We start from the raw sequence: 27,146 nt of genomic DNA on the forward strand, positions 1-27,146 counted from the left end.
AGACTTGTGCATTCATTCTCTCAAATGCGCCATCACTAGAGAGAATAAAGTCATGCAGAAACTGTTTCCATGCTGAGCTGGCCAAGTAGTTAGACTGTGTGTCTCAGCCATGCACATAATTTCTAGACAGGTTTATGAACTGAGGTTTGGGAGCTGTCAGTTTGGAGGAGACATCTTTACTGCCAATATAATGGCTTTACGTTTCTCCGACTGAAATCCGTGGCGGTAAAAATATTTTTATTTTTCGGTACAATATTCATCTTCAGCTTTGGACGCCCAGCATTCTAAAAATGTATGCTGGATATTGAAATATATTGTCTCAAGAAAAAAAAAAAAAAAAAAAGGCACAATGCTCCATGTGGTAAACATGGTTAGAAACAGATGCAGCTAGTAAAAATAAGATTTACACATGGAAATTGTATGGATGTAATTTACGACATGTTCCGTGCCTGAACTAAGATCAGCGTCACAAATTTCCACACAGGCCGGGCAGCTCTTTGGCTCCAGACGTTCATCTCCTAAAAACATCTCATTTTGAGACAAATTGAAATGGCGTTGCCCACTTTAGAGCTCAATTTGGTATGTTAGTAAGAACGAAAGAAAACTAAAATATACACAGTACAATACCACCCAGGTGGCTATAAAATATTTTTGAAAATACATTTAGAGGCAATTGTTAAATAGAAAAGATGAAAACCCTTCTTGGCACACAACCTGTTAATGAGATTCGAGAATACATGCAAATTTGTACTGTACTTGCGTGTATGGTTTGTGAGCAATGACTCAATGTTTTACTGAACCAGGGTGTTTTTTTTTTCACTGGAAGAGGAAATGTACTCGTTCTATATACACAGCTGTTGGCCATTCATTGAGGTTGGGTTCTTCTGCTTCATTGGCAGGCCGTGCGTCGAACAGGAAGGGTCTCTATTGAGCACGGAAACCCAAATAAATGGAGCTCTTAATCAGATTAATGCTCATCTGAAGTGGGCTGTTTCTCTAAATAGTCTCCAAAAATGTCAACATACAACCAATTTGTATTAAGCACACATGCAATTACCCTCCATTCATCAGTGCTTTGTTTTAAGATTTGGGTTTGCTGATGTTTGCCGGAAGAAAACGAGGAGGAGGAGGAGGAGGAGGCACAAAATGATGGGTTTTATGTCTTTTTTTAAATGGTAGGGTGTTTAAGTTTATATGTTGTTGATACACATAATATTTTCAAGGGTAAATAATTGCCTTGAAACATCGTTTTATAATATGTTTCAAAATCTGATTCTATTTGCTATGCTTCAAAGCAATACAATGATTAATGAATGCATACATGGAGGTGAATAAATTCAAGATTAAACAACCTTCTTATGCAGTATGTGCGATGCCAAATCGTGCAGCTTGTGTGTGAGTGTGAGTTCACATTTCGTGTCACATTCCTTCCTGCAAGAGGCAGCAGGATGCAGCTGATTGTGAGAGAGGCAGGCTGGGTGGAGAGGGAGGCGCTGATCCAGCTGGAAGGTTATTTGGATGCGTGTCCATCTCTATGAGCCGGTAATCAGGTTTAAAGACAAGCTAGTGTGTGTACAAAGGTAAATGGCTCACATGGATGGCTGTGATGTATCGCAAACTGGAAGGAAACCAAACTAATCTCTAGATGCACCTGGCACAAAGAGAATAATGTCATGGTGTCTTTTAATCACTAAAGTACAAAACAGCCTTTAAATGTTCTACATGGAGCTACAAATCTGGATTGTTTTAACATGGGATGAGTAGCCAATACCAAAACCACCTGAAAAGTTGGTTTAATTTCTCAATTACATTGTTTGCTACTTTGTGGGTGTTGCAGTGGCCTCAAAACAAAGCCAACAACCACTACAGCTGTCATCAGATTTTGATTCAAATGTTGCTGAATCCTGATTGGTGCACAGAAGTGTACAGAATACAGAATTATTAAATGTAAAAATAACAAAAGAATGGTCTAACTTTGGCAGAAAATGTGTTCACGAAGGACCCCATCACTCAGTATTAAGAGCATATGTTTTCGGGGGCCTTCAAATTGCTTTTCATAGGGTGAGCGTGACGAATCAACGACATGAAAATGCAAAGTCATCGCCTGCGATTTAATAATTTAATGTTTTATTGTGAAAGATAAGGACAGAAAAAGTGTAAGGTATGTGATGCCTTTGTAAAGGAAAAAAATGAGTCAGATTTGGCTGTTTCTCTGCCTTATTGGGCAACTTTCGATAATGTTGCGGGGGGAAAAAATAGCGTTGTGATGGTTGATGAAATCTGGGATGCTTCTGTCAACATTTGGCCGGGTTTTGAAATAAACGTGAAACCAAAATGACCAAATAAGGTCTTTTTTTACGTTCAAAAACACAGATAAAAAATACAGTAACTCTGTTGTGTCGACTCATTTCATTTGAGTAATATTTGATAGACATGAGTTGTGTTCAATTGTTGTCGACAACGTCAATGATCTCAAATCTCTGTGGTTTGTGATATCCTACTTATCATTTTATCTTTGGTTATTTGACGCATATATTAAGCTTTTTCAGCCGATAATGCTTTTTATATTGTGTATGTAATGGTTTATGGCAAGGTTAGGATTCAGGCAGTTTTTTTTTCCAGAATTAGACTGGTTTTAAATTGTGATTGGGCTGGAAACTGTGAATCAGATCTGGCAACGCTGAAAAGGAATAATAAAGTAAGCCGACTTGGTTCAGACGACAGAGTCTACGTGTTGTCGTTTTATAAATACAACCTGTTCCACACAATGTGATGCTGCGTTCTGTGTGCCTTTATTAATGACAAAAACAACATGACGATAAAATATATTGTCTATGAAAATAAAAGCTTTAAAACACAGGCTTTTGAATTCAACATGATCTTTTCAGAGACTCAAATCTCAGTACATCCCACTATAAACAGGCTGCAGGATGAGATAATTGCATCGATACGCAAAGAGCCACATAGTCCAGGATCAAATGCACACCATGCTGACCTTTTGACCCTGCGTCGTGCCTGGTACGAACGGTGGAGATGGTGTTGGGTGATATGGGATTGATATTGGTGTCCGAAATGACCAGCGCAGATGATGCGTCACATGTGAGCCCATTAGAGCCCCGTTGGTGGACATGTTCATTAAAAAGCAATATTGGGGGAGTCTGATCTGCCATTTCCTGCAGATACAGATCTGCTCGTACGGACAGCGAGGCTGTGAGCTGCTTTAGCCACCACAGAGCGGGCTAATCACAAACCACAGATCCTCCAACTGTGAGGTCAAATTAACCATGTTGCAAACAGAGCCTGAAATTGTGTGGGATTAAGGGGGTTTCGGGGCCCGCAATCTGGCCAGGACATCTTCACGCTGTTTGCTGCTGTAATGCAATGATGGAGCCCGAGCAGAATCGATTAAAGCAGTCATTTGTTGAATCAGATGTTTTTTCTGCCAGACTGCAACAACCGTATGACGTTTTCTGTGGGGATGCTGTTCTGCTGAGGAGCCTTCATCCTGATGCAGTGCAGCACATGCACAGCAGCAGCACTCGTCTTTAGTTTGGCAAATGACCATGTTTCATGTCACATAACTGACACAATTCAGTATCACAAGCCATGTGGAAATTATCCCAGCTCTGAATATCGTGGTTTTTAAGACATGTTGCACAACCACAACTGGGACTTGAATAACTTCTTTGATGATATCATAGCAATCAGACCCGTTTAGAGCAACTTCTCAGAGGGACCAGCAATATCACGTTGTCCCTCTCACCTGTTTTCTTTGGAAGCGATATCAATCCCAGGCAATGACACCTCAAAAACCTCCGTCCGTAAACGAGCTCTGTGTGGTCGTCCTCAGGCCACAATGAGGTGCAGCTCCAGCCACGGCTTCCACACATTGATGGACACGCAAGGTTTGGACCGTCGTCCAAGACAAACAAGACCCTTGGTTTGTGTGATTACTGAGCATAGTTAGAATAATTTTCAGTGAAAGCGAAGCGGAGGGTTACGGGGGTCTGCTGTCAGAGTGGGGTTAACATGACGGTGTGCAGCTTGATGAATGGAGGGAGGTGGGTTTTTTTGAGATCCCAGCCAAACCTCCTTCCTATTAATGAACTCCTTAAAGGGTATATGAGCAGAGATGCAGCGATAGACAGGACTGTGGTGCTGGATGTGGCGGATATTGCTGCAGAGGGCTCCATAGCTAATGACAAATGGACGGTTGAAGCGACTGGAAAGTGATTGATCTCCTTACATTTTACCCCACAGACATTCCATCTCCTCCTGGATCATCCGTGAGGTGTGCCGCGATATTAACTTGACCCTTTTATGGCTGTCAGTTTCACAATTCTTTTATTTTTTATGTTCTCAGGCGCACCCGGACCAAACCTCACACTCTGCAAACACCTGAGATTGATCCTTCCCCGTCAAAAGAGGTCATGAGAACTGGGACGAATGGAAAACGTGAGCGTGCCTGTGAGTATATGTTTAGGGCGACGCTTTAAAGGGATCATGTTGCACCTGAGAGGCACGAGGACGACTAAATACAGCGAGTAATCTGTTAGCGGCGCTGATAACCGCAAGCAACAGGCAACAAAGCGACGGGTCTGAAAATCTGTTTTATCTTAACGATTAAAACAATAACCCGAAGGCAACAGTTTGATCATTATGCCACAGCAGATCTGATTACACAAAGTCTAGGGAGGTAAGTAAATATTTCACATAACTCCCATTTTAAATTACATCACTGCACAGAGCTGATGAGCAGGAAATGATGCTCCGAGGTGATTTTTCTTTGTCAATTGGAGAATAAACCCGTCATCTTTCACTGCTGATAAGGCCGCTTTCTTCATCCTTCATGCGAAGGTGAGGTGCTAACCTCCCCCCCCCCACCGTGGCAATATTTACATCAGAGAAGATCTCGCCTGCACGGTCACATGTAAAATATGTAATGAAGACTATTTGTTAATGTCAGCGTCTGGCCCCGGCGGTGCCTCTTTAAATAGTCTGAGCCATCGGCCATTTACAGACTTCTTTTTCAGACACGTCAGAAGTCTAATTAAATTTCTGCCTTGGGTGACTCGTTAATAAGAAATGAAGCGTGGATGATACCTTGTTAGCTGCGAAACGTAATAAAATAACAGTGACAAGGTTTCGATTGCATGCGGCTGCCACTGTGAGTCTTTTTCTTACCTCTTCCTCAAAATGATTGTTTTGGCCTGAAAAACACAGCAATTTTCTGTCGGAGTAGCATTTAAGTTTCACAGCATCAAATAGCTCTTAACATATCAGACCTTCAGTTATGCTGGATATGAAAACCCTATAATTGCTCCCTTTTAAGGAGACGTAATTTCACAATGCATCAGGGCTGCTGATTCACCTGAAAGTGTTTTAAGTGTGGTGCTTCTTACCTCAGACTTCAGCGGCATGTTGGAACAAGCTAAAGCCACTTGACGCAGCATTGTCATTTACATTCCTGCAGACCTGCGCGCCTTTCAACATTCGCACGAGATTATACATTTGCATGGTTACATATACAATTATCAGACCCCAAAAAATCTACAAAGAGAGCAAATATGTGTAATTCATTGTGTGTGTTAAGAAGACACCAACTCACATATTTCAATTTAAAGTTCTCCTACTTTCAAAATCAACTGTTAAATGAATTATCTTTTAAACCCTAATTCAAGAGTTTTTTTTGTCGTCCCTTAACCCTTAATGAAAGTCTTTTAAATCTTTGTTGAAGAGGTATACTCTAGAGATTTCCATTAAGTGTGGAGGCTCACAACCTAGTGAAGCTTACATCCATGTTTGTTTAGAATGTCTTTACTTCATCATTTTATCCTATAAGACATATTGTGGGAAATTGTCATGATAAGCAAATTAATTCTTATGGCCAAAAAATTGTTTTGTGCGGTCGCAGTTACCTTTGACCATCAACTTCAACTCACTTCAAGCTTATTCCTGAGACATCTCATTTAGAAGAATGGGGCTTACTTGAGGTGATAGTGACCTTGATCTTTGACCACCAAATTCTAATCACTTTAAACTCGACATTTGAGCATTTTAATATTTTGAATTGTCACCTGCAGCATGAATTTAGTATTTTCCTTCCCATAAATAAAGACATTTCCACCATAACTTTTTGCAAATAAAACACACCAGAATGCAGGAAATGAATTCAACGCTCATATTTCCTGGGTGTGGCCACCCCCAAAAAGCTCCTCAAGACTTTGTTTGGAAGAGAACAACAATAAATGCCAACAACTTATCCCATTTAAGTGAAGGAACAAAGCTGCCATACTTCATGCTTCAAAAACAAAAAAAGACAGAAGCCGGTCTTAAAAAAGTAAAAGATGCAAATTTGTCCGTATTGCTCTCAGTTCCAACTTCAAAGAGTTGTAAATTCAGTCTATATTTGAACTTCTTTTCTAGCACAGACTTCATCCGTGGAACTGGGTCTTAAATATCTATCTTTACAACAAAGTCACTTAAAGTTAATCACTGCAGAGTCAGTAGAGTCAGTAGAGCCGTAAACGTTGCTCCACTGCTGGGATCGTAACTGGCTGGAGTCAGGTGGACCCTCCGCTGGGTGAAACCTGCTAAAGCTTTTAACAGATGACAGTCACTGTGCTGCAGAACATTAACTGAGATCCATCAGCACCAGCGAGGATGCAGACAAATATATACACAGCCACATACACTGGGGTCACACACAGAGGTATTTATACACAATTACACACATGGAGACACCCACACACACACACACACACACACACACACACACACACACACACACACACACACACGGAGCACGGACAGATGTAACTGCTCCGACAAACGAAAGAGAGCCACATCTGGGCTAACAGTTATGTATATAGATGTTTCCCCGGAGTGCTCCCCTCTTTACCCCAAACGTTTTGCTCTCTCCACCCACACAGGCAAAAGACGCAGCAGCAATTGTGTTGTTTATCTGTGTATATGTGTGTGTGTGTGTGTGTGTGTGTGTGTGTGTGTGTAGGTGCCCTCCAATTCTCACCCGACGTCAAAGTCATACATTCCTTGCCACAAATTCTTAGGGAAAAAACCCAAAATAAAGGGTCTTCCTATCGCTCCGATGAGCTGCCAAAGGAGGGGAAATGAGAATAAAACATGGTGTCAACCTTTCATATCACTTTTACCACTCGCAGGATGACAGAGAGTGATAAAACGAAAGTCCAGGCCAAGGTTGCGTCAACTCCCCTTCATACATAATGAGCAAAGGGAATGCAGACTATTGCTTTGAAAAATGCTTATTATGAGGATGATTTAGAGATTTAGCACCAAGAAAAAAGGAGTTAAGGATGTTTTAGGTTTCTATTTTTCATCATTGAGGTTAACCTCATTTGCACTGAGGCAGTTGTTCCTTCTCCTCTTTTTAATTGATACCCTAGAACTGGAATAGAGAATGAAAAAAGTTATCATTTAATAGGTAAAAGTCCAGGGATTTGCCCCCCCCAACACCACCACCACAATGTCAGCACAACCTCATTTTTGCGATGTGCTGATATGAGAGATAGGGCCAACACTTCTGCCGCCACAATTTGACACAACTAATTTAGAACTGGTCTTTTTACGGCAGCCCTGGAATATATTACCTCGCCCAGAACATAATAATAATGGAGAAGCATCAATCAGACGGGCCCTGTGCATACATTGTGTAATAAAGCTTATCTCTAGGTGACACCGTCCGTCTGACTCAGCCTGCCAGCCAGAACGAAAAATAAAAAGACGAAACGCGAGCCCAGCCATCAGGCGCCGGTTAACGCCGCATAAATATGCAGTTTAAGAGTCAATGACATTTTAATAAGGTAAAGCTGACAGCTTACGGCTCGCACACACAAACACCCGGTTGTTTTCTCGAGTTCCAGAATAAAAAAAAAATTAAAAAAAATAGACAAGCTAGGAGTCCATGTCTACTCAGAGTCACGCTGTGAGAAAGAATGTTGTTTCTTTGAATATGTATACCCCCATCAGCTGTCATCACACACACACACACCTCCAAATTGTCAGACATTGGTGTGTGTGTGTGTGTGTGTGTGTGTGTGTGTGTGTGTGTGTGTGTGTGTGTGTGTGTGTGTGTGTGTGTGTGTGTGTGTGTGTGTGTGTGTGTCCCTTCAAATGTTTCTATAATTTTTTCCAGGCGTTAACTGGATTCAGCTGCTTGCAAACTGCTTTGGCTCTCATCTCCACTTTCCATATTATTTAGAAGGGGGCCTTTTTTTGTTGATGCACGGGGCCGCAGCTTGTTTTTGCTGACTGTTCTCACCGCCGCTTCTCAAAGTCGCCATTGTGTCCTCGTGTGATGTCATGCGTCCCAAACACCTGGGAAACCCTGGAGTTTGTGTCGGAGTCTGTTTGGGTGAGGCTTTTTTTTCACAGGCGTGACTTCGGGACAGCTTAGCGTTTGTTAGCAGTGATTAATGGGTGGGCATGCGGATTTCAGAGCGAGACAAGTCTGTCAGCTGTGTGCATTAATAACACCAAAGGTTGAGCTCATATACATTTTACATTTACATAAACTGATGTCACGGCACAACTATCCTCGAACTACCCCTGAAATATGTCTTATCCAGAAACTACTTCTTCTTTAACAAACTATTTATACATCTATCTCATAAAGTGATCTGTAGTGGAGGACTTTGTTTTCTCATGCCACGGCTTCCACTCCAGCATGTCAATCAAAAAGTAATGTCCGCTGTCATTGCGTCACAGTTGCAGACAGCCACCCCGTTTCACCACGGAGGTCACCAGACGGGACTATGACGGCTCCAGATGGGCTGGAAAAACATCAGCTTCACAAACAAACACACACACATTTTTCCGCTCTTTAAGCAGCACCGATTAGGTCTCTTCCCCCTTTAGGGCGTTTTGTATCAACTGTGATCCCACCGCAGTTGCCGTTGTCCCTCTTTTAGTCCCCCTCGTCTTTGGAAAGAATGCCCTTCAGCGTCAGTAATCCTAAAAAACTGCAACACACATTCTTTATTTGGATCCTCCCATTAGATCCTGTTGTTGAGGGCGCTAATAACGTATATATCTGCGAGCCTCTGTTTACCCGCTGGCAACTAATGCATCACATTTAGCGTAGCCTATCACCCCTTTGACACCGGGCCTACAGAGGAATGTGGAGATGGATACGGGCAGAATAGGGGCTAATGGAGATGATCCTCTGAACGTGGTCTGTCGCTCATTGTCACTGTGGTTTGGGCATTGTTGGCATTAGGAAGATCAGTGCGAGGACATGGCTCAGTGGACTTTGCGGTCCTGTTTCTTCCCTTTGTAATGACTGAGCTCAGAGTACCATCAACGTGATAGATCTCAGCTGTTACTTGATGCAAGAAGTGGCAATAAAAATGCAAAATATGAAGCAATTAAGACAGAAGAGCACAAAATAGCAATGCCGATATGTCTTTCTAGGTGTCTAAAAAACCAACAAAGAAAACAGACAACTTTGAACTCGTCTAGACAAATAATTGGTTATTCATTCATCTGTTTGTGCACGTGTTTTCTGTCCACCACATTTTAAAAAAGCAGGGTTGCTGATATCTCATTAAGGGGCAGCCAGTCCGGTGATAAGCTGCAGTCAGACGGGATGAATCCCTGTCTCGTCTGCAGGCCTCAGACGCCACACCCGGCCCGAGGCTTAGACGCTCACACAGCACGCATATACACACCATCACACACGAGCAAATATAAGCATAAAATGTACACATACAGGGACACATACCACATCCTCAGCTGTCACAGTCTTCACAGCTGATTTACTGTCTTGCTTTTGAAAATGTGCGTTCATATATTCTTACTGCGCAGGGAAAGGGAAGGATAAGCCCTTTTTTTTAGGATGGTCGTGTATCACCTCTGGTTGTAAAAAATTACTTTTAACCGCGCGGGCGATGCGCTATAAGATTTAATTGCTTCATGCTTTATTCCCCTGCGAGAGGGTACCATTTGTATTGTTTACTACGCTGCTGTTGAAGACGTTGTTATGTAGCACACATCATTTTGACCGATGAAGCTCGCTGACTAAATCCTGCAGTTTAAAAATTGTGCCACTTAGGAAATGCTTTTAGCTTTGATTATAACTTGTCTTGACAACACATCCACTCAAGTAGCAGCAGAGGCAGCAACACACACTAGTCTGACTCACATATCATCGTTGTGGAATTGCTTTGTAATGTTAAATGGAGTCCAAAGTGGAATATATTTTCTTCAATGAAGTCTTTTTTTAGCAGTGCTAAAGCGGTGTGGCTCCATAGATGGTGAGGTACGGCTTTGACCTCTAGTACCACCTTGACGTTCACATTTGATTTCTAAAACAAATATTGGAGTTTGAATTTTAATATCTTTGGTTTTGCCCTGACTCTTCATATAGCACCGTCATCAGGCCAACATATTTGTCTTCACTGGTTTATGAGCCAATACTTTTATTGCTGTATAAATGCTATCATGCTAACACGCTAAACCAGGATAAACATGGAACATGAATATCAGCGCGTTAACGTTGTTGCTGTGAGTATGTTAGCATTCTGATGTTAGCATTCAGGTCCAGCCTCACAGAGCTGCTATAGATGCAGAATCTTAGTCTTGTTTAAGGGGCCAGTGTGGAACATTTAGGGGGATCTATTAGCCAAATTGGTATACGATATTCAAAACAACGTTTCATTAGCGTATAATCACCAGAAACTAAGAATCTTTGTGTTTTCAGTAGCTTTGAATTAGCCTATCATGATAGAGAGCATGGAGTCCGCCATGTTGCTCCGCCATGTTTCTACAGTTGCCCAGAACGGACAAACCAAACACTGGCTCTAGAGAGAGTCTTTACATAACCTAAAGGCCTCTATAGTTCTCTGACACACTGTCCCTTTAAGCAGTGGTACAAATGACTTGATATCACTATAGTGTGAAACAAAGTCTGTCCCTTTAACCTTTTGGACTTTGGCATATAAATAAATACATTAAAAAGTGTGTTTGTTTGTCAAATGTATCAACTTAAATAATAATTCCAGTTTATTGCATCCTGGGTCCTTTTTTTCTATCAGTCATGATAACTTTATTTAAACGTCACCAAAGTAACAAGTCTCCTTGCCCAAGAAACACACTTTAAACAGATTTGACAGACTTCTTTTGAGCCATGTTGCCATGTTCTCAGATCACAGCAATAATCTTTGTGAAGAAGATGTTATTGTTAGCAATAGAAATCTTGAAACTAAGACTAAGGTTGTAATAAATGGTAGAAATAGTTTAGTTAACATGCTCGTAATTCTCATAAAATAAATCACACTTAAGCATTATAAGTATATAGAACACAAACTTCATGAAAAAGGTCATAATTGGAGGCCTTTTCTTGCACTACATGGTAAAACAAGCATGTTGGGGGATGGACAACTGCGAAGGCATAGAATGTGTTTTAGAGCACATTTATGTGTTATGATTGAGCTTTACTGTGTACACTATGGATATATTTTCTTTTTAGCTTATGTTTACGTTGTGCCCTGAGCATATAACAGTTTATATTACACTTAAATCAATCTTTATTACTTGCATGAGTGTGCCGCGCTGCAGACAGATGGAACATCTCCAAATGCTGCAATGTGGCAACTTCTAGAGACGTCAGCTCTCCCTAAACAAACCTGAAGGCTTTCCACCGGGGCTGCCTCATGTCACGCACAGCTCCAACTCATCAGCGTCAACCGCCAACGCCGCTCCTCTTTTCTCCTCTTCCTTTCTCCCCCTCCCACCCTCCTCTCCTCTCCTCCCCTTGTCTCCTCTTCCTTTCCCTCCCCTTTTCTCTTCTCTCCTCTCATCCGTCTTCTTTCCTTTCCTTTCTTTCGTCTTCTCCCCTTCCCTCTCTTCTCCTCTCCTCTTCCTTTCTTCCCCTCCCACCCTTCGCTTGTCTTCTTTCTTATCTCCTCTCCTCTACTCGCCTCTCCTCTCCTCTCCTCCCATTGTCTCCTCTTCCCTCCCCTCCCATTTTCTCTTCTCTCCTCTCCTCTCATCCCATCGTCTTTCCTTTCCTCTCCTCTCCTTTTTTCTTCTCCTCTCTTTCCTCCTCTCCTTTTTTCTTCTCCTCTCTTCCCTCCCTTCTCCTCCCCCCCCCCCCCCCACCCCCCCTCCTGTCCACTCCTCTCCTCTCGTCTCTCAAGAACCTAATTACAAGTCACATATTATGAACCATAACTTTGATCTAGACACATATTCTTTGCCAAACCAGCGCTTTGAGCCGGCTAATCCCTGTCATGCTAAATGAGTACCTGCTTTTCTAACCTTTGATCTGTCGGGTGAGGACACGCACCGGTCCAATTACATTCAAGCTTTTATGAGAGGGCAACAACGTGCTCTTTCAGAACCCACCAGGATTTAAGCTTTTATTTTTATTACAAAGTGAGACTTGTTCCTCAGACAGAACCCTAAAGTATTAAGGATTAGACGTAAAGGGAGAAAATTGACTTGGCCAGATTTTTTATTAATGTACAGCCACATTCTGGCTCGTTACACAGTTTAATCCTAACCCCTGGCCCTCGAGGACCCTCAACACTCACCACAGTCATTGCTAGGATTTCAGCCATGCTGTTTGAGGTTAATGACTTCTTGGCTAAAGTGGAAAAGTTTTGACTGTGAAATTAAATTGTTATACAGCCTGCGTAATGGAATAATGCATCGTGTCGTAACAAAATTGCGATTATGTTTCTGTCAGCTCAGAAATCATTTTCAGGTTTAGCATTTTTGGTATATGAGCAGTTTAGCATTTTAAAATATGTTATTGGCAACAGCTTGCAAATGCGATGTCTAACATATATATTCTAGTATTTGCTTGGATTGTTTCAACACCTCCATGTCTTTGTGTTCTTCTGCAGAAGCAAGCAGCAACAGTTTCAGACCTCGGGTTAGGAGCCCCACGGGAGCACTGAGCTGTAATGGACAGAAAACTGATGAAACCTCCATTTCCTGACAGCCCAGTGTTTAGGCATATGTTGGGTAAAGCTTGGGGGTTGGTGAGCGTATATGTGTTTGTGCAGCAAGTGCATGGATGAAACTGCTCACCAGGGTCTTATAGTCGGACTGGGAAGGACACTGATTCTAATAAGAAAACCTCTCCATCCTCTCTGTTCACCATTTCAAGCCATCCCTGCTTAACTGGTCACACTGGCAGAGATTTAAAAAGAAAGGCTGAGAAGATCCAAAGGACCAATTTCATTTCAAAACTCAATCCGCCAGTGCATGGGATTTGCATAGCTAATTAGGGGATGTTTTACCCTTTTTTTCTCCCCCTCTCCTCCTCCTCCTCCTCCTCCTCTGAGCTTGGCTTTGTACTGACAGCAAAGGGAGGCTGAGCCCCCACGCAAAGACCTCTGAACCGAGCTTATCAGGCTAAATGAAACACCATGTTTCTAATGTAAACTATTTGTAGCACATCAGCGAGCCTCAGTGTCAGCTCAGGCTGCCTCTGGTGGGTTTTTTTTTTTTTCCCCCTGCGCTATAAGAGTGGAGACATTAGGACTTATAGCTGGCCTACTTTTACTTTTACAGCAAAGGGAGGTTGTTGTCCTTTACAGCTTTATTTAGCTCGTGTACTGCTATTATGCTAGCATGTTGAATAGTGTAAGGATTTATGGTGTACAGTAGATTAGGGTATTCTACCGTCCATCTGGTGACGAAGGGTGATTAGGAGACATCAGTGCATAGAGTTTCAGTTGTATTCAAAACATCAGAGGCTCTTTCTCACCCTCAGAGAGATGTGTATTATATTTGAACTTATTGTGGTCATTTTTCTTGCTATTTTCCTCCGTCTCTTTCTTTGTCTCTGTCTCAATCTGTCATTCTGTCTCCTCCTCCTCCCATATCTAAGAGCCTGTACTCATCGGAGAGGGGGCATTAAAACCCAAGGAGTCACTGGAGGCAGGTTAAATCAGCATGCCAGATGAAATGCGTCGTTCTTTCTCATTCACTTGAGTAATAATGAGGGAAAGGGTAAGACGTGACAGAGAAATGGACACAGAAAGTGATGGGAAAGGGTTGGGGAGAGAAAAAAAAACACAGCAATATGCAACCACATGTAATGCCGAGAAGTCAAATGGCTATCATTCCATATAAGGCATTTATTTCTGCAGAGCTTTACACCTAATTACCCCTAAGTGCCCTTTGGAACGGATGTGAGGCAAGGGTCTCATAATCATAATAGAAATAATAACAGTCTGATGCATATGTAAATGATCAGAGAGGAGAGATTGATATTTTGGATGGAGTGGTAGTGGATAATGAGGGTTCAGCAGTTCAGCAGGAGCATTAGAAAATAAAAACGTCTGTGTGCTCGCACTGCAGCTACCATTACACATGAGCAATGGCGTTCCTATTGATTCTCATTATTGTATTCTTTTGTAATGACATTTTAATGATTGCAGGATTAGATGAAGATAAATATTTACCTTAATCTATTTCTTCATATTAACAGAAATCAGACACGAATTCCTGAGACTTGTGGAGCCTCTGTTAGTGTCTCCATCACGCTAATCACCCAAAATGAACGTCAAACAATAGCTGCTTTAAGGTACTGCAGTTCAAGTCTTTTAAAGCAGGATTACCCCACCTTCTCCTATTCATTTTGTGTGTCAACCTCTCAAATGCCAGAGACTTTACTCTGTGTGTTTTCTTAATCAAGTGCAAATTAGCCCTTCGTCGCCTACGAAATCCTCAAATCCCTTCGGCTTCCATCACCTCATCCAGCCTCCAGCGGGTTTTTTTTTTTTAAGTGAGCGCCTCTGGAAAAAACTCGGCCTCACCGTCATCGTTTATTTTCACTATACGCAAAAGGAAAAAATGTGCACCGTTTGTGTATGTGGATGTGTTAAAGGGCCCACAACGTTTGGCTTGTAAACCCTCTTCTGTTTAAGGCCGCTAATTCCAAGTTCAACATCAGCTGTTTTGCTACATGTGTACGTTTCCTGCAGCTGAGTTTGTACAGTGACTATACTGGTTTGTGTGTGGGCCCCCCCGCCGCCGCCACCTCCCCTTTCTCCGTCTCACACATCAGAGCTGCTGTTTGTTTCATGGTGAGGCAGATCGCTTGAAATAAATCACAGGCGGTTTTAATCAGAGTGAAGCAGCCCAGGCCGGACCTATAAATGATGGGCCAAACTTAGTTCACAACTTCCTCTCTCCCCTTCTTCTCCATCTGTCTCCATTCTTCTGCCTGCTCACTCTCTTTTAACAAGCACTTCATCGTCCCCCCCCCTGCTCTCCCACTATCACTTGGCTTCCTCCTCCCTCGCTATCTCACCTTCTCTCACTCACTATCGCTCCGTGTCCTTGACTGCCGGGGCTCCTCCTGTAAACAAGCTGGGGAATCGCATTTTTTGGCATTCCTGAAACAACTCTGCATTTGATTTTTACAACCCAATTAAAGAGGAGCAGTAAATCAGCGGGGCCAAGGAACACCTCTTTATTCTTTTTTTTTTTTTTTTTTTCGGTTTTCTCTGTGGGCACCTCTGACAACATTTAGGACTCTCTTAAACCACAAAAAACATGTGAACAGGTTCACTTTAATAGAAATAAGGCTTAGATCAGGAGGCGTCTGATGAGCCTTTTTACAGAGCAGAGACGCCACTGTGGGTGTCCTATCTATGTGAGGAATGCCAACAAACACACAACACCAACAAACAACACACACACACAGACTCACACTCACACTCACACTCACAAACTCAGTCAAACAATCACTCATTCGCTCTGTAGCTACTGTCTCTCTTCCTTTTATAAACATCTCTCTCACACACACAAAACCCAGCAGACCTGACTAGATATACGGGGAAACCTGCCACTAAAACGGAGGCCTTTGATTCATCAGGAAAAAAAATAAGTCAATAGTGGAATATTCTGCACTCCACCAGAGTCCCATTAATCTGCCAGTAGATTAAAATGTCACACAGAGTAGCGGACGGCGGCGGTTGCAGTAGAGCTGTTTTTCATGCCGCTCTATGGCCCAGACAGTAATTGCATACGCTAATCAATCAAAGGGATGTGCTGGATGTGTCGTTTTTCATTACAAAGACAACAGGTTACGACAGCCTTTACTGTAGAAATGTGTGTTAATGACTTATCAATAACTGGCCGCGGTCGGCGTGATTTGAATGAGAAACGATGTGGGAGCGTGAAAAAAATGAATCTTAGGCTGATTTAGCTTTAAAAAAAAAAACTAGCAATGTAGTAGCCAGAATTCAGACTCCCCTTTCTACTGATTAAGTCGTCTTCTGACTCATTGTTTAACATCTTCTGGCAAAGTGAGATACTCGCTAAACACATTTGTAAACTGTTTGCACTGAGGGCTGATTGGAAAGCCCTGCAGACAGGGGAAGCATCAGGGGAATTCTCAGTGTGTTGTTTTTTTTCAGATGAGCTGATTAAACGAATGTGATTCTGCTCATTACATCAGTAGCTCTCTTTCTGGGTGGGGGACACTCAATCAAAGCTGTGTTAATATGCTCATACTGAAACGCCGGTATGCAAACAGTATTTTTGGCGCGCACACTCGTTGCTGCTAAGTGATAAATGTTGCAAGCACCTTGCAAAGACTGGATGACAAAGTTAATTTGGCCCCAGCAGACACGTCAGACCGATGAAGTTGCATACTACCGCCGCCGCCTCACAAAGGCACCATTATGCTGCGGCGAGACGTCGTTCATCCACAGAGCTGCTTTACATGACGGCTAGCAGCTCCTTTATTAACTCCGTGGAACTCCTGCTGTAAAGTTGGAGGCGTTAGAGAAAGAGGTATGAGACTAATCAGACTCCAACTCCATTCTGTTTGCCAAACAACTGCCACAGCGCTTTTGACAAATCAAGGTCGCGGCCTTGAAAAGTCCACTGACGGAGTTTTGCGCCGTATCTATGTTATTGCTTTGTTTTGGGCCAAACAGCAGAGGGAGAAATTAGAAATGGCAATTAGCAGGAATAGAATGAGCACATATGGTCTGCCATGCATCACAGTTTTGGTACTCCTGCTGAAAATGACTAAACGTCTCGCTATGAGCGTGCGTGTTAAGAAATGAATCCTCCTGCCAAGGTCGGTTCTACGCAGTCATTATGTCACTGCTTCTCAGCAGTGTCTTTACCGTTAGCCCACGCTGACAGTCCTCCTCAGGCCACACTTTGGATAAGAAAGAGAGGGAGTGGAGTGGATAATACAAGCAGGGTCAAAAGGCAAGAGGCACCAAAGACTCTCATGATTGCACAGGTATCTCAACAATGTGCTGCTTTGTCTCCGCTGAAGGAGACCGATATGAATGTGAAGTCAAAATAAGGTCACTTTTTTTTGGGGGTGGCATGAATTAAATGATGGATGTCCATCAAAGAGGCCCAACAAATCTACACTGTTGAATACTTATAATAACCCAGTCAAAGGATATTTTGTATGCTTTGCAAAGCCAGTGCTGTCAAACACCCGGAGGACACTCAATGGCTCACGTTTGATCTGTTTTCTCAGCTGCGGCCGCCAGAATATTTCCACAAAGTAAACTTTAGGTGGAGAGGAATCCCACCTGTGAGGGTGAGACTGTCACCATTAGCGATGAAGGCTCGACTTTGAGAAGTTTTACACTCTGTGATTAAAACGCCATTGCAGCTGTGCGAGCAGCAACAATGATCTTTGTGCAGCGGGATGACCGTTTGCACTGAAGGTTTCTAAAGGTTGCATCACTGTTGCGGAATGAGATAACAACCGCTGCTGTTGTAAATATTGTATTTTATCCGTACACATCCCTTTCCTGCTTTGATGAATAACTCACCAACCTACTGGATGGCACTCGTCAGATCTGAGCTTGACGTTTCTGAAATTGGATAAATAAACGCAAAAAGTGGATTATTGAGGCTGCTGTTAGCAGCTGTGCATTAATACTTACAGAGTGGCTAGCCTGGCTATTGACTCTTTTTTTATATGAAATTAATTTAAAGCAGCTGCATTTAACATTCTAAACATTAATATAGCAGCAAGCAACTATTACTATAAAGATAAAGAAGCGTAGCACCCTTCCTCTGGTTCCCCCTCAAGTGAACCCTGTTAGCTCTGTCAGCACTTTCGCTGTAGTTTGCACTATTAGCATTGTTAGCACCATTAGCTTTGAGCTCTTGGTAAGTCCCATTGTGGGAATCGTCCAATATGGCAACATAAAAAAGTTTCAACCAAGGCAAAATGATTCAAACAGGCAAAAGAGCACTAAAAAGGGACAAGAGCTAATAACAGACACAATTTACAGATGGAGTCATTTACCATAAAATGTATAATAGTCTCCAATTTGGCCCGAGTAACCAGTTCCCTCATTAACTCACTTTCTGCAAAGAATTCCATGTGGAAAGAGCAGAAAATATGAAGGCTTTATTTCAGATCTCTGTCTGAGAATTTGGGACAGACAGCAAGTATACGCCTTGTGCTTTGAAGCAATGACTGCAAAAATTAACTCTTGTCGAATAAGTTTGCAAAGATAGGACCAAAGTTTGCTCAGAAAGGCTTCATAAATAAAATAAAATCTACCAACGACGTTTGACAGGCTGCTCTAGAAATAGAAGAACAATGAGTTAGTGGTTCTAATGAGCAACAACCTGTCAGATAAGTGAGTAAGAGAGAATGAACAGCAATAAATAACTCAAAGCACTGTGGTATTGGCTCTTAATGAGAACATATGGCGACTATACATACGTCCCCCCTGATGCCCTCTCCAGCTGTGTAAGGAGGTGCTCAGCAGTTTCTGCCATTGCACTAAAATCTTCTGATTGCTACGTGAAATGAAAGCTCAGGGGAGAGCAGACATGGTAGTCGGTCCAAAAAGGCTTTCACAAAAAAGAAAAGTAAAGTTCTGTACGGGGTCTGCGAGGGTCTTGATCTGGTGGAGTAGGGGTTGTGTCAGGGTTTCCTAAGGCTCATCACACACATGCTGCTCCCACTATAATGTTCTTTCAAAACCACTCACAGTTGCACACTTCCTCCCCTGCTGCCTTATCATCTTTTTTAATGTGTGTGTGTGTGTGTGTGTGTGTGTGTGTGTGTGTGTGTGTGTGTGTGTGTGTGTGTGTGTGTGTGTGTGTGTGTGTGTGTGTGTGCAGACAGTGAGAGGAAAAGCAGAAATGGGTTAAATGTAAGCAAGTAAAAAAATAAAAAAAGGCTGTTTTAAGAGACCAATCTGGCTAACCTAATCTGCTCGGGGCCATATGCTCAATGATTCTCTGTAAAGGGAATTTTAGTGTTGAAGTGTGTTTTTGTGAAAGGAAATGAAGAGGACCCACGGGAGATGGTCCTGAGTGAGAAAATGGCAGAACTTAGCGACGGATGCCGTCTGGGATGTGGAGCATTTGAATGTCAATAAAGTTGGTTTTGAAATTGACTGGGCCATTAGGTAGCTACCGTGTATTACACTTAGAATGCTAAATGAGGTGTAAGCATTGAGTACACAACTTCTAAGCCTTGTATTTGCAGCGTTTAATTCCCCCTCCTTCTCTGCTCTAATCCTTGCTTGGTTTGTGCCTGTGGAGGTTTAGGAGAACAAGTACTTTATTGGTATAACATGGGATTAACGTGAGAGTGAAGCTGCTAAACCCACTGGATTATAAAGTTTACTCTGCCTTAATTCATGGTGATAAGAAACACTGGACACCGCTTTTTGCGTTTTTTAAAAAGATCCACATATCCATTGTTTGATAAGTTAAAATAACCGGATAGCAGAGAGAATAGAATATGTTTCTTTTCTTATCATACTTTTTCTATTTTTGTCCAATTATTTTCTCGTGCTGATGCTGACATGGCAGAGGTTTTGTTTCAAAGGCGGAGCTGGTTTTGATCTTCAATGATTTATTCTCAGAAAATATATTCCTGTGATATCAGTTTTTTGACAGTCATGGTGGACAGCAAACAGGACTTTTTTGAAAAATACAGAGCGCACAAAATACCGTAATTATTCTCCACTGGGATTTTTCTCTGTGTTCAAAGTCTTACAGCAGAGTCACTCCAATAGCAGAGTCAACAATGGAAGGAATGTGTAGAAATAGAAAAAAAAAAGAATAACTCTGGCTGTTCAAAATAAAAAATGTGCTGCTAAAATGTCAACTCAAATATTACTTACTACAGTGGAATATGGGAAACCACAGTCTAAATATTATGCTAAGGCATCTGCTGGCAATGCTGCATTGGCATTCGATCAGGAATACCAGCAAAATGGTGTTATCAAAACAGTGGTCCCATGGGAATATGCCCAGTCATTACTAATCCTCTGCAGGCAGGAGGGAAGGAAAAAATGACATTTCGCCCTCCCTTTTTATTGCACTGCAACATGCAGAACTCAACACTCAGTTCTACACCACGAGTATTTTTCAGCCATGTAAAGCTGGGGATGATGTCAGTCTGTCGGGCAGTTAGTCAACCATTTTGGTCCAGACTGAAAGATATCCATCACAATTGTAGGATTTGACAGATATTCATGTTCCCCTGAGGATGCACCCTATCGATTGTGATGATCCCCTGACTTTTCCTTTAGCATAACCAGCAGGTTGATATTTTTTACTTTCAGTGAAATGTCTTGAAAACTGTTTGATGGATTGCCATGTCATTTGGTCTTTATGTTCCCCTGAGGATGAATCCGACTGATTTTGGTTATCCCCTGACTTTTCCTCAAGCGGCAACACTAGGTTTGACATTGTTGGCTTTTAGTTCAATTATTTTACAATTGTTGGATGTATTGCCATGAAAAGTGGAACATATATTCATGGTTCCCAGAGGATGCATCCGAATCATTTTGATGATCCCCTGACCTAACTTCTAGCACCACCTGCTGTTTGACACTTTTGGTGGATTGCTTTGCAACTGTTGGATGGATTGCCATGAATGAAGTACATATATTCATGTTCCTCAGAGGATGAATCCTGCTGACTTTTCCTACAGCATCACCAGCATGTGACACTTTTGAATTTTTAATGGAATGTCTTTACAACAGTTCGATGGATTGCCATAAAATTTGGTACAGATATTTCATGCTCCTCAGAGGATGAGTCCTCCTGACTTTAGTGATCCCTTACATTTTCTTCTAACAACATAAGGCCTTTGTTAAATGTTTGCATGCTGACGCACTAAACAAAGAAGGTGATCACGGTAAACATTCTACCTTCAGGGTGTTAGCATTGTTGTTGTGAGCATGTTAGCATACTGACATTAGCATTTAGCTCAAAGGCACATCTGTGCCTTAGTGCAGCCTCACAGAGCCGTTAGCATTGTAGTACACTTTCTGGCAGCTGTAGAAAATGCACATTAAAGCGATAAGAGGCATTCAGGAACTCCTTCAGTCGTCTCAAACTTGCAAACCTACATGAAGGTATAATTGCATGCAATCCCACACGGAGGAACTGGGCAACGTGCCGACTCCCTCGGGCGTGATGCTCCTTGACCACAAAACCCACACTTAACACCTCACCCCAGTGAGCACACCCTCAACACACCCTCAGCAAAGACAAAGACCAACTGATCGGCCCCTTTCCTCGTCAGCTTGCTTGTGTCTGTCATCCCTCTCTGCCAGTCCCTCCTTCTCACGTCTGCTCTTCAAACCGAACAAACGATGATTAATGGCGATGTTAATGTCTGTACTCTTATTAATATACAGCTGTAGATTGGACAGAACATACTCGTCCCTCCAAAGGGATTTGGAGGATAGGTATTGTGTGTGTGTGTGTGGATGCTGAGGGGGGATTTTGGTGTAGCCGTGTGAGGTAGACAGGTGGTGCTGATGGGGCTACGTGATTCACTTTGCTCCTTATTTGCATACATATGACAACCATCTGTGCTAATAGGCCTCTGCGATGTCTCTATTAGGCTCAATGCCACGCTGTTTTGCCTGAGGACCGCAGCGTCGTACCAAACGTTGTGCTCATGTCTGTCGCTTTATGCAACCCACCAGCTGATGCCGTCTAGTGAGTGGAAACAGGAAGAGATGCTGTGATTTTGGTGGGAAACAAGTGCAGCAGGAAACCATATGGGCTCCAAAATTTGGTATTTTTAGCATTTGTTTAGAACAGCTTGTAGTATCAGATAAGTGGTGGTTTCTACACAGGAAAGACGAATATTCTGTCGTTCGTCTAGATGTAAAAATTGACCTCTGTGATAGTTCATACAGAGAATATTCCTTGCTGTTTATGAAGAAGTTGCACATGAAGCATGTGAGCCTTTTCCAGTATATTTCAGCATGCGTGCTGTGCCAGCTGAGAAACAGCATCGCTTTGCATCACTGCCTCACAAATGCTTTCATTTACCAGGAAATAAAAGAATCCATAGTGAAAGTAAAAATAAACAATGTAGAGATGGTGGATGCTCCACACAACACCATGCAGTAATGCATTACTCTCCAGAAATTGAGGTGAAATTGTCCATGGTGGTGTTTTAGCAAACTCAAGGGTTCTCAAGTGTGACAATTCAGCTGAATGTGTTTTCTCAGAAAGTGCCGTATTATTCTGTCCCTGAGAAACAGCTGGAAACATGATGCAGACACTGAATGTAGACTACACACATCCTCAGTTTGTTAGTTAACACTCAAAAATACAATATTGTTTGCAGTTATTTCTGGCATCATTCCTCACCGGGCATTATGGACACTACAGTTTTGCCTGTTTTTAATTTGACATGAATTTGCCCTATTTCATTTTGTGTTTGATTTCAGTTAGAAATACTTAAAAGTAAAGGTACCCTGCAGAGTTTATAAGCATCAATCCATGGAGCAGTGTTTTGGTGAGTCCCCTGTTAGTTTGTATTTTGTGCTCTCCTAGTTGGTGCAAAGGACCCTAATGCAAATGTGTCTTGCATTCAAGCCGTAAAACAACAAAGAAAATAAACTGGTGCAACCCCGTCTCCTGGAAAGAACTTTTACATCCTACTTATTTATTTTGCAATATGTTTTTGTCAGGAAACATAATTGCTGCCAGGATTTGTTTTGTTTATTTATTTATTGTTAGTGAAAGTAGTGCAATTGTGTTTTGAGTACATAAACATAACCATAAAAAGAACATTAATAATGCTTAAGTTAGCATGTGGATATAGTCAAAAAATCAAATGATATATGTTTTGCGAATAGTTAAAAGTATGAACATTTTGCGTCTTGGGAGACATCATTTCTTGGAGAGAGCTGGGATGATTGTGAAACAAGATGCAGAGGGCATTTAGCTCATGAAATTAGGGCAATCTGAACTCTAGTGGAAACATCTCATCAGTTTCTAGCAATGCTCAGCAATTTGCCCAGTGTAAAGGGCAATGAAACTGACATTTACCAGGTATTGGTAATATGATAAAAAAAAATTGCCCATTTTAATGCAAATAAGCCTCAGTCCACTTCACAAAGATCACTCTAATAGCCCACGCAGTTACAGTGTTAGCGTTTTATTTATATCACATTTATAAGGGCTGTCACACCCAGACTTTTCTCCACTTAAAATCATGCCCTCTTCTTTTAATAGGATATCATGTACCAATGTAAAAATTGTTCCTAATGTTCCTCACCTTGGAAAAGTACTTTGTGCTTATGGCTTGAACAGCGTTCTTATTATTATTTTACAGTCTAAAGGTGTGCGCTGAAAACACCAACAGCACTGACAGACTGGGATATTAAATTCGAAATGCGGTTTCTCTCTGTAACGTTTAAATTGCCTGCCTGAAGTTTTTAGGAATGCCTCTGCACTTTGTCTTTAAGGCACTCTGAAATTATTTTTTCTTTTTCTCTCAGCTATTGTTCTGCCTACTGTGTTCTTCGTGCAAATGTAACATTTATACTATGCCACATGCATAATTGCAATCACATGTAAAAAAAAATAACGCTGTAATAACATGAGTGCAATGTCTTTTGTGAATCAGATTCTTCTTCCCCTAAATGTTAAAAAGGTGAGGTGATGAAATGCACTGTGCTGCTCACCTCTGACTGCTTAGTTTCAAATAGAAGAACAATGTTCCAAAGGGTTCCTCTTACAGTGAAACCTAATCCAGCAGACATTGAACATATGAGGCAGTGAACAAGATTGGTAGAGAAAGGGAAACAGCAGACAGAGAGGGAGAAAAAGAGAGACAGAGTACCCCGTAAGGGAAGACTGCCAACATCAGCACTCCGTTTTATTGTGGAATCCAAGTTATTTTTTCTTAGATTTCCTTCCAGCTTGTACAGAGGAAACAACTCAGAACTGTATGTCTTGGAGATACATAAAAGTGCTGAACTTGTTGAGTTGCTGTGGCGCCTAAATTGTAGGCGCTGCACTTTGAACAACTCCATAAATTTACTAATAAGACAAGAGACGCAGAAGAGGAAAATGAAACCACGCTTGTTTTCTACCACGAATCCGCCATTATACTTCCAAGCAGATAATATTGATACCAGAAGATTTGTGAAACGGTCTACAACACGGCTTTTCACATGCTACTCTGCATTACTGTCAAATTGATGTTCTTTGAGTGCTTATCTTGACCGAAATGTCATGTAAATCATGTCATCTCTCTCTTTTAACCTTAATTACTTCCTTATAGTAGTTGCCCCTTGACAGTCCAACCTAAAAGCATTATGACATTTTCATTATACTCATGAAGACAAATAAACATGGACATTTTAAGCTATTCTTTGCCAACCTGCTGCATTTCAGACCAGGAAGCAACCTCCAGGTCTGAATTTCCTTAAACTTGCATTCTTTCTAATGGCCATCAGGGGGCGACTCCTCTGGTTGTATAGAAGTCTATGAGAAAATGACTCTACTTCTCTCTTGATTTATTCCCTCAGTAAACATTGTAAACATGAGTTTATGGTCTCAATCTCTAGTTTCAAGTCTTCTTCAATACAGCATGATGTTCATTTAGTAAATGATGCTCCATTTAGAGTCAAACAGACCATAAAGCAGGGTATGCTTACAACTTTAACCCTTTCACAGTGTATTTTCAGTTCATGAAAGTGAATTGCAACATTTTGATCGCCTAAAATTCTTAATCAGTGTTAGGTTAAGTAGGTCCACCCTCTTTTGTCACTTTGTGGTTGCAAAAAAACAAGATGGCGGCAGCAAAAATGCCAAAACTCAAGGTTTCAAAACAGCAGTCCACAAACCAATGGGTGACGTCATGGTGACTACGTCCTCTTCTTATTAACAGTCTATGGTTCAGACAGGACGAGAAGAGAAAGACGTTGATCACATGGTTTTGGTTTCATTTGTATTTCACGTTGAATCTTCCAGTTTCTTTCATCTTGTCCTCGTGGTATTATCAGCAGACTAGATACTGAACTAAAAACAAAAACAATCTCCTCTCCCACTCCGACCATTTAGCTCTTCCTCTTGTTGATGACTCAAAGCTTGTGTAGGTGTGATGAGTTCAAACACAATGGAGACATCCTCTGATGTCCTTTTCGTGCTTGCGACTCCTTCTCTTTCTCACCTCCCCTCCTATATTTTCTCCTTCCCCCGCTGCTCCTCCCTGTCCTCCTCCTCCCGTTAGCGCTGACAGCTTCTGTAGGTGTGATTAGTTCGGAAAAATCTAGCGAAAAAACCTGTTTTCTTTATGCCTGCTCTTTTTTTTACACCTTCCCTCTTCTTTTCCCACATTTCTCTTCATCCTTTGCCTCCTCTTCCTCTTCCTCCTCCTGCTGATAAGTGGCAGCTTGGAGAGGTGGGATGAGTTCTGTCTGCAGCTGCTCCGTTTGGCCTCCTCCGTCAGTGGTTTGGTCCAGACAGCAGACTCCCAAGGCGGTAATGACCACTGAACAGATGATGATAATATCAGCCAGACGAAAGACACCTCGTAGCTCATCCCCTTCTCTATTTCGCTACCTTCCTTTCCTTTCCATGCCTCTCTTTCTCCTAACTTGTTTATGGCTCTAAAGGCTATCAGTAGCAAACACTACTTGGCCTGGCAGGTTGTACTTTCGGGAAAAAAAAAGGTCGCAGTTTTTCTAAGAGAAGCCGATAAACCACCTGCAACTTTGTTCTGATACTCACACACTTCCTAGCTGTATTCGGCCGCGTCGCTATGAAACTGAACGAAGTAAAAGACGTGATATTATTAACAACGGCCAGCCAAACTCCACTCTGCCGAGAAGAGATTTAATTGGAGGTCTCCCCCCACCTACAACCGCAAGCACCCCCCGGGCCTCTCGTTGGCCCTGTAATCCTGTTGCGTAATGTTTTCTCGACGTCGTGCCTGGCTGAAAATCAATTAGCAGGCGCTGCAATCGCACAGTGCAGGAAGACTCCTGGACGCCGTCCAAGCCACTTAAACTGTTCCTGAATGGACTAAAATTCTACTCTGTTTGTAGTCCAGTGTGTCATGTATTGGATAGACACAGGTTTCAGGGGACACCAAAAACTTTTCCAGCTAGTAAATGCTCGTTTTCCCCCACATGCTCTTGACCTCTGCCGCCTCATTGCGTCTCTCTTCTATCATCTCTACTCTCCAATCTGCTCCTCTTTTGCCTCGTTTTGCTTCACCCCAGGAGAACCATCTCCGAGCAGACAGACTAAGAGAAAAGGGCGTTCTCGGGAGAAGGCAGCTACGATCCAAGCCTCAATCCAATGTGTCTTTCTGTAACCATGCAGTGAAGGACAGACGGGGGATAAATCACATCACCCAGCGGATTAATATGGGTCTATCTAGATGAGAGCAACAGACAAGGACATGCACATTCCTTTAAGGTTTGCTCATCCTGGGAGCTCTGTTGGGAAAAGCCTGCGTTTTGTTATTTTAATGGAAATATGACGAATGAGCGTATGCTGTTTGCAAATTGGGGATTAAATAAGCAGAGTGGTGTGTAATGCATGTCAATACAAGACGTCATAGCAAAGACAAACACGCATACACCCCCCGGTTTCACTGATGAGTTGAATGACCTCGCTGCCAGAGGGGGGGTGCTTATCTTGGAAGTGTCACTTTTATGAGCGAGGGGATGCGGCCATTAATAAAAGCGAGTGCCAGTGTCTCATTAGACTCACAGTCCCCGTGCCAGCTCTGCAGAGCGAGGGCAGCCATGCACAGCCACGAGCTAACAGGCTCATCACACTGTGGGAGGACTCAGTCCTGACACAACGGGCCAACGCACGCAATAACGTCTGCGCTCAGGAAGGAGGTCCAGCTGGTTCGC

The sequence above is a fragment of the Anoplopoma fimbria genome, chromosome 5 (assembly GCF_027596085.1).
Source record: "Anoplopoma fimbria isolate UVic2021 breed Golden Eagle Sablefish chromosome 5, Afim_UVic_2022, whole genome shotgun sequence".
NCBI lineage: Eukaryota > Metazoa > Chordata > Actinopteri > Perciformes > Anoplopomatidae > Anoplopoma > Anoplopoma fimbria.